Source organism: Manis javanica, chromosome 16 (assembly GCF_040802235.1).
Source record: "Manis javanica isolate MJ-LG chromosome 16, MJ_LKY, whole genome shotgun sequence".
Taxonomy (NCBI): Eukaryota; Metazoa; Chordata; class Mammalia; order Pholidota; family Manidae; genus Manis; species Manis javanica.
The window spans coordinates 2,956,214-2,961,981 of NC_133171.1; the positions used below are offsets into that span (position 1 = coordinate 2,956,214).

The 5,768-nt window shown below is 38.2% G+C and overlaps 1 pseudogene; it reads left to right on the plus strand.

The window, feature by feature from the left end:
• The first annotated feature begins 335 nt into the window (after positions 1–335).
• On the plus strand, positions 336–1,586 carry LOC140846868 (transmembrane protein 87B pseudogene; annotated as a pseudogene).
• The last annotated feature ends 4,182 nt before the right edge of the window (positions 1,587–5,768 follow it).

Consider the following 5,768-nt stretch of genomic DNA (forward strand, 5'->3'; position numbering starts at 1 on the left):
GGACCTTTGATATTTAGGAAAACTACGTTTAATTCTACTGAGATCAAGTTTTCTGTTAAGTCATTCAGTTGTTCCAGGCCTGTGAGGTTTACCATAGAGTGGTATTTAAAACATCATACCTGTCAAAATGAATATTTTAGGCTGGAAAAGGAGCTGTCACAAAACCATGAACTTAGTGCTCCTGAAGACCTTTGTGACCATTATTTCAAGAACACCAAGTGTTGGACACAAAAATGAAAACTTAGATTGCAGCACTGATTTACAGCTGTTTCCCCCCATTGAATAGTAAGGTACTAATTACTGATACCAGAAATATTTCAAACCAGGAAGGATCAATGGATGTTGTAGCCAGAACACAGATACATGGGTTTCATATCTTTACTGTTTCTATTAGAACAGAAAAAAACAAATGCAAGATGGAATTTGAATGTTTTCTCTTTCTATGATGGGGCCTCATGGATATATTTCTACATCAGATTGGCCTCTAATGATTTTTTACATGGTGGCATGTATCATCTATATTTTATATGCATACTCTGGCTGACATGGTCTGCCTGTTATTGGAAAGATATACTAAGAATCCAGTTCTGGATTGCAGCTGTTATTTTCCTGGGAATGCTTCAAAAAGCAATTTTTTATACTGAACATCAAAACATCAATAGCATTGGGCTATCAACCAGCGGGTTATTGATATTCATGGAGTTGATTATCTGCAATTAAGAGAACCTTGGCCCACCTGCTTGTGATCATTGTGAGCTTGGGTTACGGCATCGTGAAGCCTCATTGGGGAACAGTCATGCACCGTGTGATTGGACTGCCTGTGCATTACTTCCTCTTTGCAGCTGTTGAAGGTGTGATGAGAGTCACTGGAGTAAATGACTCTGATCTTGTGCTTCTGGCCAGCCTCCCTCTCTCTCTCCTTGACTCTGGCTTGTGCTGGTAGAGTTTTATAAGTTTGGCACAAACTATGAAGACTCTAAGGCAAAGAAAGAACACAGTGAAATTTTTGTTATACAGGCACTTTACAAATATTCTGATCTTTGCTGTAGTGGCTTCTGTAGTGTTGATGGTATGGACAACTAAGACATTTAGGATTGCAAAATGTTGATCAAATTGGAGGGAACACTGGGTTGATGATGCTTTTTGGAGCTTCCTTTATTTGCTTGTTCTTATTGTAGTAATGTTTTTCTGGAGACCATCAGCAAATAATCAGAGGTATGCCTCCATGCCCTTAATAGATGATTCTGATGGTGAAATTGAAGAATTCATGGTAACGTCTGAAAATTTAACTGAAGGAATAAAATTAAGAGCTTCAAAAACAGTTTCCAATGCAAGAGCTAAACCTGGTACTCCTGATAATTTTGATAAAGATTTGAAGTGGGTAGAAGAGAGTATTCCCTCTTCATTCACAGATGTAGCTCTTCCAGTATCAGTGCATTCAGATGAGGAAATCCACCAGATCCGAAATGGAAGAAAAAATGTTCTCTTCAGAAAAGATAATGTGATTTGAACCCGTGAAAGCAGGATTCCCTCCTGAGAGCCTTGTCAGAAACAGTTTTCAAAGCGCATATACTGTGTCACTTGCAGTGACAGTGGCACTGTCTATTGATGTCTTGTGACCTGAGTTGAGTATTCCTCCAAGTGCTTAAAAGGGAGAAGCATACAAACCTGAATCGAACCGAGGCAAAAATCCGATAGACCCAAATTCAGAGACAGGTCTCAGAAGTGTCAAGGTCATGAAGGACAGAAAGACAATGAGGACTGATCTCAGACTGGAGCCAGGACAACCAAATGCCATTGTGGGACTCTGGCCTGGGTCCTCGATCATAGGAAGAACATCAGTGTGACAACTGGAAAAATCTGAATAAGGTCTGTTGATTGCTTAATGGTACCATCTAGACTGTTTTTAATTTCCTGGTTTTGATATTCGCACTATGGTTACATTTGTGGAAGCTAGAGCAGTATATGAAAACTTCTGGGACCATTTTAGCAACTTGGACATAAGACTGAAATTACTTACTAAGAAAATGTTTAAAATAGCCTCAAAATAAATTAAACAAACAAAAAACCCAAACAGATAAATACATAAAAAGAGAGGGAGACGTTCCTATGCAAAGAATGTTGAAAAAAATTAAAATTCTGGGCAGGTTTCAAAGCCCAGAAAAGGCACGCAGGGAGAAAAACAATTGATGCTGTTGGGCCTTCAACTCCTCCAGGAAACTGAGTTCTGCAAACACCATTAGCCCAAAAGTTTGGCATTGCTGAATGAGAGACACTTCTGTCTCTCGTGGAAAAATGATCTGCTGTGTCTTCACCTGGGTGCTCTGGAACTTGAGGCTTAACTTCTCAGATTCAGTGTCATGTCCTTTCATCTGTGTGTTTTCAATCCCCTTCCATTGGCATTTACACATCTTCATGTCTGTTCTCTTCTAGGTCAAAACAAACAGAAAAGCAAACAAATGAAAACCTTCCTTCATGGCTATCTCTGTTTTTATTGTGGCCAAACTCAAGGAAAATATTGTATATACTTTGCTGTATCCATTACCTTCCCCGCCTGGCTCTGTAATCCACCCCACCATGGGAGGGGGAGAGACACGCAGAAAGGGCACCAGTAGCTTCTAAATCATGAAACCTAAGGGTCGTTTTCAGTTCTAATCTAACTGGTTTCCCAGACCACTGGGTGCTGTGAGTCACTCTGTCCTTGAAGTACTCTCTGTCCTCAGTTTCCCTGACACCCTCTCCTCCTGGCTTTTCTCTTTTCTCTTTGGCAGCTCCTCCTCAATATCCTTTGTCCACCTGCTGTCCTCTACCCAGCCTGTTAAATGGCAGGATTTCTTAAGACTAGATCTTAAGACCTCAATTCTTCTCCTTCTTACCCTCTCCCTGAGCAATCTCATCCCCTGGCTTTAAATATTATTTGTATGCCTGAACTTCCATAGACTCAACTCTGAGTTCCCACCGTCAGCTCAACAGCTCTACTGCCCCCACACCGTCTACCACTCCTTCCCGTTAGTCCCTTCCACGTGCCACATCCAAAATGGCCTCTGCTTTCAACTTTTTATTTGGAAATAATTATATTCACAGGAAGTTACAAAGATAATACAAAGAGGACCCATGTATTCTGTGCCCAATTTTCTAAGTGGTTGCATTTTACTTAATCGTAGCACAGTATCAAAAACAGAAAATTGACATTAGTGCACTGTGTTTGTATAGCTGTGTCATTTTATCACACGTGTAGGTTGACATTAGCACCACTACAACAATCAAGTTACAGAACTATTCCGTCACCACAGAGATCTCCCTCGCACTACCCCTTTATCACCACCCCTGCCTCTCTCCTCTGACTGACCTGCCATCTCTAACCCCTGCAACCTCTACTCTAATTCATATGAAGTCATTTTGCTTATTTTCAGTTTCTGACTATTACAAACAAAACTGCAATAAACAATTGTTACTTATGTGGACATAAGTCTTTATTTCTCTGAAAAACCCAGGAGTACAATTGCTGGATATATAGTACGTGTATGTTTAGTTTTATAAGTAACCATCAAACAATTTTCCAGAGTGCCTGCACCATTTTACATTCCCTCCAGCAACTTTATCTGCATCTTCACCAGCTTTTGGTTTCATCGCTATTTTGTATTTCAGCTGATCTAATGGGTATGTAGTGACATCTCATTTTGGTCTTTGTATCCACCTAATGGCTCCTGGTGTTGACATGTTTATGGTGTTTATTGCTATTCATATTTCCTCTTTGGTGCCATATCTCAAGTCTTTCAGCCATTTTCTAACTGTATCTTTTGTTGTTGTTTTTAAAGTTGCGCTTTGAGAATTCTTTATATATTCTAGGTGTGAATCCCTTGCCAGATATGTGACATGCAGATATTTTCTCCCCATCTGTGGTTTGTCATTTCATCCTCTTAACAGAGCTTTCTGTAGAGCAAAAGTTTCTATTTTTAATGAAATTCAATTTTTCAGTTTTTTCTTTTCTGGATTGTGTTTTTGGTGTCATGTCTAAGAGTTCTTCACCAAGCCTGAGGTATTGAAGATGTTCTCTTATGTTATCTCCTAAAGATTTTATAATTTTATGCCTTACCTTTAAAGTTGTTATCCATTTTAACTTAATTGTTATATAACTTAAGTGTCAAGTGTATGTCAAATTCAGTTCATCCTTTGGCCTGTGGATATTCAATTGTTCTAATACCATTTGTTAAGAAAACAAAACAACACACAAACAACCCTATTCTCCCTCCATTGAATTGTTTTGGCAGCTTTGTCAAATGACAGTTGGTGTGCTTGTCTGGAGATATTTCTGGGTTCTCTAATCTGTTGCACCGATCTATCTATCTATCTATCTATCTATCTATCTATCTATCTATCTATCTATCATCTATCTATCTAACTATCTATCTGCCTGTTCTTCCAGTTATAAGACTGTTTTTGATCACTATGACTATATAATAACTCATAGAATTAGGGAGAATTGTCCTCCCACCTTATTCTTTCTTTTAAAAATTGTTTTAGGTGTTCCAGTTCTTTACTTTTACTTTTCCATAAATATTTTAGAATAATATTGCCTATATTTACTGAAAATCCTGCTAGAATTTTGATAAGAATTATATTTAACTTTTTATGTATTTGGGGAGAATTGACATCATTATTATTTTGAATTTCCAACGCATGAATGTGGAATATCTCTCCACTTATTTAGATTTTTGATGTCTTTTGTCACTGTCTAGTACTTTTCAGCACATAAATCCTATACATGTTTTGTTAGACTGACACCTAAGTATTTCATTCTTTCACTGGTTATAAATAGTATTGTATTTTTATTTCAGTTTCCCCATGTTAGTTCCTGGTATATATAAATAAAGTGAATGTTTGTATGCTAATCTTATATTCCTACTAAAATCACTTAATAATTGTGGGAGTTATTTTGTAGATTTCTTGGGATTTCTGGGTGGAAATCCTGTGATCATCATATAGGGATAGTTTATTTCTTCTTTTTCAAACTACATGCCTTTTAGCTCCTTTTCTTCCTAATTGACTGGCGAGAATGTCCAGTTCTCTGTTGAAGAGCAATTGTGAGAGTGAATATCTTTGCCTTGTTCTCAACCCTAGGGAGAAAGCATCTAGTTTTTCACCATTATGACTGATGTGAATTGTAGGTCTTTTATGAATATTCTTTACTAGTTTGAGGAAATTCCCCTCTATTTCTACTTTGCTGGTAGTTTTACCCATGAATGGGTTGTTGGAACTCAGTCAAGTGCTTTTCCTGCATTGATTGATACAATCATGTGATTTTTCTCCTTTAACCTGATAATACTGTGGATTACATTGGCTTCTAGAAAACACCCCAGCTGGCCATCATGTATAACTATCTTTGATTTCATTTATTGTTGTTGTTATGCAAAAATAATTTTTATTCATGTGTATTGTCCCAGAATGACCTTTTAAAACAGAAATATGACTGTTTAATTCTTCTGCTTAAATCCTTCAGTTGCTTTCAGTCACCTGTTGGGAAAAGATCAAAGCCTTGCTCTGGCCCAGGCCATGGCACAGTCCTGCCCCTGCCTCCCTGGCCATCTCATCTTGTGTTATTCTCTCCTTATTACCTGTGCCTCAGGCTGCCTCTGGGCCTTCACACTGCTGTCTGTTTCTAACAATCCCCTCACCTTTTACACAATTAACTCTTACATACCCTTTGGATCTTGGCTTGGGGATACACTCTCTGACACCCAATCTGGGCCCAGGCACTTTTTCGTATT